The 10,614-nt window shown below is 40.6% G+C and overlaps 4 non-coding genes across 4 annotated transcripts; all 4 read left to right on the forward strand.

The window, feature by feature from the left end:
* Positions 1–6,678: 6,678 nt before the first annotated feature.
* trnae-cuc (transfer RNA glutamic acid (anticodon CUC)) lies at positions 6,679–6,750 on the forward strand. Its single transcript has one exon. It is a non-coding gene; the product is annotated as a tRNA-Glu (tRNA).
* Positions 6,751–8,239: 1,489 nt separating this feature from the next.
* trnae-cuc (transfer RNA glutamic acid (anticodon CUC)) lies at positions 8,240–8,311 on the forward strand. The gene has a single exon. It is a non-coding gene; the product is annotated as a tRNA-Glu (tRNA).
* Positions 8,312–8,757: 446 nt separating this feature from the next.
* trnae-cuc (transfer RNA glutamic acid (anticodon CUC)) lies at positions 8,758–8,829 on the forward strand. Its single transcript has one exon. It is a non-coding gene; the product is annotated as a tRNA-Glu (tRNA).
* Positions 8,830–9,241: 412 nt separating this feature from the next.
* trnae-cuc (transfer RNA glutamic acid (anticodon CUC)) lies at positions 9,242–9,313 on the forward strand. The gene has a single exon. It is a non-coding gene; the product is annotated as a tRNA-Glu (tRNA).
* The last annotated feature ends 1,301 nt before the right edge of the window (positions 9,314–10,614 follow it).

A 10,614-nucleotide genomic window follows, 5' to 3' on the forward strand; every position in this document is an offset into this window, starting at 1 on the left:
AGGGGCTGTGGCGTCATCTGAGAGCTTTCACTCCTTGCTGTTCTGTTCAATAGCTTTTCCCTGCATGGCTCCAGGTCTCTGCCCAGCCACACTCCCCATGGCTGTATGAATGGCAGGCCCCACTGTCTGCGGCTCCAGTCTACACCTCTATGTGATGCCCAGATTACTTTGTGTGTGAGGTGAATGTGAATATGTGTATGCTTGTCCCCTTCATAACTCTGAGTGCTGCTTGCTGGCATCTGTGTGCAGGTGGTGTAATGAAGCCTCACAGTGTGAGACTGGGAATATATGTTTTTATTTTTCAATGCTTCAGGTCTCAAACACGTGTGTGTGTGTGTGTGTGTGTGTGTGTGTGTGTGTGTGTGTGTGTGTGTGTGAGAAATATCCTGCCTGCAGTAAAAATTACAGTTTTTCGTCTGGATTAGATTCCGCTTCATGTGTTCACATTTTGCCTACACATGTGTTTGGGTATGTGTGTGTTCCTCTCTGGCTCAGTGTGTATCCCACTCTACAGCTGGCGGTGTATGACCCCCTGCGCTTTCAGCCAGGTGTACGCGTGCACATGTATTTGTATCTGTACATTTGTGTGTGTGTGGAAAAAGAAACAGACAGACAGGACTCTCCTATGGGCTCCATGCTGTCACTGAGGAAAGCTGATTATGGGACGTGCCAGGGTGTCAGGAACACCCCCCACCATCGTTATACAGACTCACAGCTTTCCACTCATCTGTATGGATGCTACTGCAAAGCTCTGTCTCCTGTGCTTCCTCCTGCCATCTGGAGACCCGGCCAAGTGCTTCCTCCTCAGCTTGATGTGAAATTAAATGGTTGTTGCCCTCATATTTTTTTGCCTGGTTTACAGCTGTATGTTGGATATTTGTTTAAATTAGAACCTAACAGGATGGTATGAAGCTAGGCTGACGTGGGCTAACTAAAATCAGGACTGGACTCTTTTGCATTTAAAGAGATATACATCATTCTTCATAATATCAGCTTGATAATGGCTGAATTCAACACCCTTTGGGCATTTTGAGAGGAGTTGGGATTTAAAAATGAGACATTTTTATGGTTTAAAAGACAACTGTTTCTTCCCCAATTGAAATTAGGGGTGTAAAGATCCATCGATCTGGATCAATATATCAATTCAGTGATCAGTGATCCAATATCATTGATGCAAAATGAAAACATCAATCTATATCGTCATCTTTGGGATACGCTGAAACAGCGTCAGGCAGATGGCAAACAGCCAAGAGAAAGACAATGAGGATAACTTACTTACTTGGGAATAAACCACCAATGTGGAAATATTTTCAATGTCGGAGAAAGTACAGGTCAACTGATAATGAATCCTAAAGAATGATTCTCTGACTTTTCCTCTAATGACACCATGAGGTTGACAGTTTTGGTTTTGAGTTAAATATCTCAGTTGTTATTGGATGGATTGCTATGACATTAGCTACAAATATTCATGATCCATGGAGGATGTATCTTACTGATTTTGGTGATCTCAATTTTTCCTCCAGTATCACCAGCAGGTTGGCATTTATGGTTGAGTGAGATTAATGGAAATATTCAATGGATTGCCACTTTGTCATCCCCTGACTTCGCATACAGCGTCATCATCAGGTCAAAGTTTCACCTCTTCGCTACTTTTGCTTAGGATCAAATATCTGCAAAACTAATGACATTCTCATCAGTGTTTAGTGCTAATTAACAAATGTTAACATGCTAACAAGATAAACTAAGATGGTGCACATGGCAAACATTATACCTGCTAAACAGCAGCATGTTAACATTGTCACTCTAAGTATTTTAGCATGATGATATTACAGCAACTAAAAGCACCATTGTTCCCCAGTGAAGTCTCACAGAGCTGTTAGCATCTCTCTGTCTCTATGAACTTTGCAAACTGTTCAAGTTGTAAAAGACCTCAGGCTATGATTGGTGGGGGCTCAACATGTAGTTTAATATTTCTCTTGGCCATCTCACTGCAGTAATTTAAGGAACCATTATCACCTAATCTGACATAATGACCATCTTGAAAGACATAAATGTCTGATTCAGACATGCATATTTGTACTAGATAGGTTTCTAAAAGAAAGCCTCCAAGCATGGGAAACATTGATTTCACCACTTCATCGTGTTCTTCCAATATCACTGTTTCTACCTTAAATACTGGATATTTTAAGTGCTACATTATTAAGTTAGTGATCATTTTTATAGAAGCAGCTCACTTCAGTAAAAGTTAGTCAGTGCCTAAGTGCTAGAATAAAGAATCCACCAATCAAGTAGCTTGTTCTTTGTCTGTATTCCTCTTCAGTTTAATGTGTCCATCTTAAACAAAGGAAATCAAAGATTTCTCAAAATGTCTTAATTTTGTGAACAAAAATTTTGACAATAGGTACTTGTTGACATCCTTTAAATTGCAACATGAAATGAAATGAAATGAATGAATGAAAAAAATATTGACAACAAATATTACGGCAAAATCTCTGGTCATTATGCCCCAACAAGTAGACAAGATGAAATACTTTGCTCTGGGTGGGCAGACAACCTAAGTTTGATCACAGTAGCCATTTTAAAGCATTGGTTGTTTTCCTTTTTAACCAATCATGATTAGTCTGCCTTGCTCTGTTAACAAATTGTTAAATGTAACAGAGCCGAGGTAGCATATGGTGAACATCTACTCCTTCTAAAAGATCACTGATGATTTCTTACATCTCATAAACAGACACAAACTCATTCAGCGAAGATTAAGCTCCGTGTAAAGTGAATAAACATGACCCAGATAATGCTCATCTGCCTTAACAACGCAGTTTTCACATTTTAACTACTGATGATATATTAAATTGGAGTTCTAGTGAGTGAAACATGACACTGGATTTAGCTGAAGATCTCAGTTATATCAGTAATATGAAGTAGCAGTAATATAAATAATTGTAGGCACTTATTTTAAATGATTTGAAGGATGAACAGGAAGTCAGTGACACATTTGCAACCTAGATGATGAAACAAATAGTTCAAGGTATGCTTCCTTCTCAGTGGAGTTTTTAAAGCCAGCAGAATCCATTACAGTGTCATGAAAGTGTCTGAGAAAATTCTGACTAAAGTACTGACTATCAGATTAAATTAAAACTGACGTCCACTGACAAAAAAAGCTTCAATGTAACTTTAAACCAACTATAATTTTCACTAAGCAACTAAAACTGAAACTAAATTCTAAATTCTTGTCAAAATTGACACTGTTTTTCACAAAATTATGAGACTTTGTTAGTGCACCACCATTTCTCGCTGACGATTTTGTCATCAAATTGTTGTGACAGCCACATCAGATGTAATTATATTGAACAGCAGAAAGTTGAAAGAAGCCAAAAGGAGAAGAGCAAACTAATTGCCACTATTATGAAGTGTCTGTCCTCTTTTTTGTAGCATTAATTGACTCCTCTTATTGAGCGTGTTTCTCTTTGAGGACACGGCGATAGAACCTGCAAGCCCCTTTGTGTCAAACCATGTATGTGTTTATCAGTCATCTAATGCTTTTCCAATAGAGCTTTGTATATTTTCTAAATGGCAGCAAGGAACAAACAGATCTGAGCTGGGCCCAAAAACCTGCTCCATACGGTGACCACACACACACACACACACACACACACACACATCAGTGACAGAAACACACACATACGTGACTGCAGCACTCTAATTACCAATACAGCACGGCCCACTGTCTGCTGTGCTGCCAGGGACATTTGGTGGTGGAGAAAGTGACCAGGCTCCCATGAGTATCCAGTCCACCCGGGGCTCTTCAGCACCCGCTAATTATTCTTCACACCTAATCTGAGAAGGAGAAGGAGGAGAGACAGATGAGAGAGGAAGAAGAGAGAGGGAGTGAAGGAGAGAGAAGAAGAGAGGGAGGAGAGATTGGCGACCAGTGGGACTTGTGCTTTCTTACAGGAACAATGAATCACATGTAGCCACCACCTGTCCTGTGTTGTCCCTTCTGTTGCTCTCAGCATTGCCGACAGGACGACTGTGTTTGTACAGTATCGAGCCAGCCGTGTTGGTATTGGCTTGAACGCCTTTCACTGGGCATTAGGCATTAATAACAGATTGGACAGCCGTTGGCAGAACAATGTCTGTATTTACTTTTTCCGTTATTATCAGGATTTCTGCAGAAGAGCTCCATCTATTTATGTAGAGTTCCTAAGCAATGTTTCTTCCCTCCTACTTCTCTTTGATTTCTTTGTAGTACTCCTGACTACGGTAGCTATTCATAAATGATGCGTAATAATGAAATAATATCATTATCCCTGGAGGGACAAATGAGGGAACTTTTGTGTTTGACTGATTGTGTTTGACTGTGTGACCCACTCAAGCTGTAACTGGCACAAAGGCCTGTGATCAGCAAAGTTGTTTTTGTACAGGTTAGGTACAAGCCACCAATTTAGGGGATGGGACGGACAAATGATGATTCAGAAAGATGTTTAGTTCTTGCTTTTAGCCTCAGCAGGCAGCTGTTATTGCAGCTGCCTGCTGAGGCAGCAATGTATTTACCTCAGGAGTTGGTAGAGACCAAAAACAGAGCTAAAAGCAAAGTGAACATAGGCCACATATGGATATGAGCTTAGGGCAAGTTCACCAGCCTTGTTTAGTTCAGTTGAATAGAACCCCGGTGTGTTTACACCCTTGGTGCTACTCATTTGGGTTAGTGTGAACGCCATCCCAGAAGAACAGCAGACTGAACAACCGCTCTTTGGTCTGCCTCAAAGGAGTTGTTTCAGACTATTGTCAAGTGAAATCTGGAGTACATTTCTGGTGTGAACACCATTCAAACCAATCACAGGAAGTGCACCATTTTATGTGTCATTTCATTGGTTACAAAGACATTTTCTTTTCCTGTTTTGGCAACTGTTTAACTAGTGGCCTTTTTGGATGTTTGCTACCAAAATGTCAAGTTGCAAACCTGGACTCACAACAAAGTGAGGTTGCCTCCTGAATATATGGGCTCAAGAGAACATTTCTCATCATTTCTCTGCATAGGAACACTGAAGTATTAAAAATATTCAGCGATAAAATAGAGAGAAATGAATTAGATGAATATGTGCTCCACATCAAAACTAACATGAATAGAACCTGACAGTGCCATTGATGTACAATATCCAGGTCAGCACTGAAAGGGGTTTGTTGTCTCATACCTACCAACTGTACTGTATGACCAATAATCAAACAGCATTTCTACCACATGACTTTTGTTTACAATTTCTAAATGGTTAAAGTTTTCCCTTTGTTAACGCAAACCAAACCAGTTTGAAAATTTAAACAGTGTGTCATCTCTGCATTGGTTCAATTCAGGAACAGGATCTTTAGGTGTAAACCCGCCCTTAGATTTATCAGGTGGCCAGAAAAAGGACTCTGATGTTGCTCTGTGTCTACTGCACTGTACTATGTAGTAAAACTGTTTGCTCATGTGTTCACTGTAATAGCTACCAGGGTGACAATATGTTGATGTGTTTACAGGTTGCTACACTGCCTGCGAGTGACTAAAGAAAGTCCTAATATGCTAAACCACCTCAAGTTGAACTACGGTGAATAATCAGTGACTTTACATTAATTTTACATTTCATTCATCACTGTCACTTTAGTAGCTTTTCCCATTGAAGCTCCTCTCACTGGCGAGTGCTATGGTTGGCACTACCATGATATACAATATATTGCTCCCTTGATTAAATTTTCTGAAAGGCTGCCAAAGTCACAGAAACAATCATGATGCCACACCTGCCAAAGACAGCTGTTTGTTTGGCTATTAAAGGCACTATGCATCCTCAGTCCACCCACACAGGTGTTTCCACTCATCATTCCTGATTAGTCCTCTCCTCAGGACTGTTGGCTTGACTGACAGCTGCCTCACTCTCCTGTTACTTTTCTTACATCTGTTGGGACGCAAATACACCTTTATCAGCTACATATAGGATATAGATTGAGGTGACCAGCTTCCATGCCAACTTAAGCGGATGTCCAAGTAACACTTTATTTCGAAAGTCCACCTACAGATAGTTCTATATAGTATTCGTCACATTTCCATGGCGTATTAGCTGAGATTCAACAAGTAAGTTGTTTTGTTTTCTCTGTAGATATTCCCGGTCAGGGAACGTAGCTTTGGCCCTATCTAGTAACTAAAAATTACAGGGAGCTGGGGACCTGCACTCTAAAGTCATGCTAAAAGCATACACTGGATATTGGCAGACATGTTTCAGCACTTGCCATTCACAGTTCCATTCACCAATCAAGGAACTTAAAGGAGTGGATGTGCAGATCGTTCTGTGTCATTGGTGCCTCAAAATAAAACCATTTATAAACAGTGGACCCTTTTCACAGCAGACATTTTCACTTGTCATAGTAGGAAAGCACACGTGAAATTGGTAAGATTAACAATGGCTTGGACAATACTAGGGCCTTCCCTAAGTGGAATGCATGCAGCTATCATTAACTTATTAAATACACCTGATGAGCCATCGTTGATGTTACCAATTTCATCTGTACTTCTCCTACTATGACAAGTGAAAATGTCTGCTGTGAAATAAAATCTATTTACAAATCAACCTCTTTAGGATAGATAATCCATGGAACCTATAGATGCGTATCATACATTGAAAAAAGTGTGCTCAGAAACCCATTGACAAGTCCCTGGTAGTCTAGTGGTTAGGATTCGGCGCTCTCACCGCCGCGGCCCGGGTTCGATTCCCGGTCAGGGAACATACTTTGGCCCTCTCTCGTAACAAAAAATTACAAAGAGGTGGGAACCTGCAATCATGTTGAAAGCATACGCTGGATATTGGCAGATATGTTTCAGCACTTGCCATTCTTGTTTCCATTCACATATCAAGTAAAACAAAGAGTGGACATGCACATTGCTCTGTGTCATAAGTGCCTCAAAACAAAACCATTAATGAACATGGACAATACCAGGGCCTTCCCTAAGTGGAATGCAGCTGTTATTGAATACACCTGTGCTTTTCCTACTATGACAAGTCAAAATGTCTGCTGTGAAATAAAATATATTTACAAATCAACCTCTTTAGGATACATAAATCATGGAACCTAAAGATGCATATCATACATCAAAAAAAGCCCATTGACAAGTCCCTGATGGTCTCGTGGTTAGGATTTGGCGCTCTCACCGCCGCGGCTGGGGTTCGATTCCTGGTCAGGAAACCTAGCTTTGGCCCAATCTAGTATCTAAAAACTGCAAGGAGATGAGGACCTGCACTCTACCATCATAGCGAAAGCATATGGATGTTGGCAGACATGTTTCAGCACTTGCCATTTTCAGTTTCATTCACATATCAAAGAACACAAAGGAGTGGATACACAGATTGTTCTGTGTCATTAGCGCCTCCAAACAAATCTATTAATAAACAATAGACCTCTTTCACAGCAGACATTTTCACTTGTCATAGTAGGAAAAGCACAGGTGAAACTAGTAACATCAACAATGGCTCATTTCCATTATGTCTCCCAGTAAGCTACTCCAGATAGCCAGCATGGACAATACCACAGCCTCTCCTAACTGAAATGCAGCTATTATTAAATATACCTGTGCTTTTCCTACTATGACATGTCAAAATGTCTGCTGTGAAAAAAGGTGTACTTACAAATCAACCTCTTCAGGATACATAAACCACTGTACCTATAGTTGCTTATCATACATTGAAAAAAATTGTGCTCAAAAGCACACCGGTCAGGGAACATAGCTTTGGCCCTATCTAGTGACTACAAATTACACGGAGATGGGGACCTGCACTCCAAAATCATGCTGAAAGCACACACTGGATATTGACAGATATGTTTGGTCACTCACCATTATCAGTTTCATTCACATATCAAAGAACACAAAGGAGTGGACGTGCAGATCTTTCTGTGTCATTAATGCCTCCAAATAAAACCATTCATAAACAATGGACCTCTTTCATACCCAACATTTTCACTTGTCATAGCAGAAAAAGGACAGGCGCAATTGGTAACATTAACAATGGCTCAATTTATTATGTCTCCTAGTAAGCTACTCCAGATAGCCAGCATGGACAAAACTAGGGCCTTCCCTAAGTGGAATGCAGCTCAAAATGTCTGCTGCTGTGAAAACAAGTCTATTTACAAATCAACCTCTTTAGGATACATAAACCACGGAACCTATAGATGCATATCATACATCAAAAAAAAATGTGCTCAGAAGTCCATTGACAAGTCCCTGATGGTCTAGTGGTCAGGATTTGGCGCTCTCACTGCCGCGGCCTGGGTTCGATTCCCGGTCAGGGAACATAGCTTTAGTTTAGCCCTATCTAGTAACTAAAAATTATGAGGAGCTGGGGACCCGCACTCTAAAACATGCTGTAATCATACACTGGATATTGGCAGATATGTTTCAGCACTTGCCATTCTCAAATCAAGGAACACAAACGGTGGATGTGCAGATCATTCTGTGTCATTAATGCCTCCAAATAAAACCATGAATAAACAATGGACCTCTTTCATATCCAACATTTTCACTTGTCATAGCAGAAAAAGGACAGGCGCAATTGGTAACATTAACAATGGCTCAATTTATTACGTCTCCCAGTAAGCTACTCCAGATAGCCAGCATGGACAAAACTAGGGCCTTTCCTAAGTGGAATGTAACTATCATTAATCTTATTAAGTATACCTGTGCTTTTCATACTATGACACGTCAAAATGTCACATAAAAAAAAATTGTGTTCAAATATGTCCCTGGTAGTCTAGTGGTTAGGATTCGGCGCTCTCACCGCCGCGGCCCGGGTTCGATTCCCGGTCAGGGAACATAGCTTTGGCCCTGTCTAGTAACTAAGACTTGGCAAGGAGATGGACACCACTGAATATTGGCAGACATAGTTCAGCACTTGCCGTTCTCAGTTCCATTCACATATCATGGAACACAAACAAAGAGTGTCATTAATGCCTCCAAATAAAACTATTCATAAACAATGGACCTCTTTCACACCAGACCTTTTCACTTGTCATAGTAGGAAAAGCACAGGTGAAACTGGTAACATCAACGATGGCTCATTTCCATTACGTCTCCCAGTAAGCTACTCCAGATAGCCAGCATGGACAAAACTAGGGCCTTCCCTAAGTGGAATGTAACTATCATTAATCTTATTAAGTATACCTGTGCTTTTCATACTATGACACGTCAAAATGTCACATAAAAAAAAAATTGTGTTCAATTATGTCCCTGGTAGTCTAGTGGTTAGGATTTGGCGCTCTCACCGCCGCGGCCCGGGTTCGATTCCCGGTCAGGGAACATAGCTTTGGTCCTATCTAGTAATCAAGAATTATAAGGAGATGGGGACCTGCACTCTAAAGTCATGCTAAAAGCATACACTGGATATTGGCAGACATGTTTCAGCACTTGCCATTCACAGTTTCGTTCATGAATCAAGGAACACAAAGGAGTGGGCGTGCAGATCATTCTGTGCCTCCAAATAAAACCACTGATAAACAATGGACCACTTTCACAGACACTTTGACTTGTAATAATAGGAAAAGCACAGGTGAAATTGGTACCATTAAAAATGGCTCATTCCATTATGTGTCCCAGTATGCTACTCCAGATAACCAGCGTGGACAATACCATAGCCTCCCCTGATCATTCATGTTTTTAAATACACCTGTGCTTTTCCTACCATGACATGTCAGAATGTCTGCTGGGTCTGTTTACAAATCAACCTCTAATCTGCACAAATATTTCAATACTGACCCTTGAAAGAAGTTGGTTGAAGGAATGAAAGAGAGAAGCTGTGTTCACGTGGTTCAACAAGTCTGCCTGCGGTGGAAAACTTTGAAAAAATCCTATTTGATGCAAAGAAGTAAAATTACAAGCAGCTCCATCTGTTGCATTCTTCTATATTTTGACGTGATAAACAACATGTTTGGGCACCTTAATTGGAGGTAGCAGGGCTGCATGTAAACAGCCGTATTAGTGGAATATGATTTTTCATTAGCCATGTAAAGCTTAGTATAAATGATAAATGTTGTCTTTTACAGAATGAGGGCAAAACTGTGCTTGTAAACAGTCAGTGTTGTCATGCCAAATGTCTGTTTCACCTCCTGAGTCTTTATTCTGAAGCTGTTGTATTGTTGGTGTGTTTGATGATTAACTTGTGTGTGTCTGGTCAAATACCCTTTTTATCTTGATCTGTCTCTAATGTCTCTGAAATAGCATTGACTCATTACATAAAGCAGCTTGTCACCCGGCACATTGAAGGAAATGTCAAGTGTGTTTTTGAATGTCAAGATGCTTAAATCCCTTCTCTTGATATATCCGAATGTCATTAGTTTGATGTGATTATCAGTAGCTGTAGCACCACTGAGTGGTGCAGTGTCACAATGTTTACTCCACTTTCACTCGTGGGAGGAAGAGGATGTAGAGGAGAAAGTTACACCATCACCACCAAACAGTCTGTATCATTGGGTGGCTGATTAGGATGTCATATTTTTGTCAGTGCTCATAACTGCTTAATTTCTGATTTGTTTTCTGGCAAACAGAGTCAGGCAGCCGTGATGCCTCCGCCACTATTCCTCTGTGTCTGTGTGTCGGTCTTC

This window comes from Epinephelus fuscoguttatus, linkage group LG1 (genome assembly GCF_011397635.1).
Source record: "Epinephelus fuscoguttatus linkage group LG1, E.fuscoguttatus.final_Chr_v1".
Classification (NCBI taxonomy): Eukaryota; Metazoa; Chordata; class Actinopteri; order Perciformes; family Serranidae; genus Epinephelus; species Epinephelus fuscoguttatus.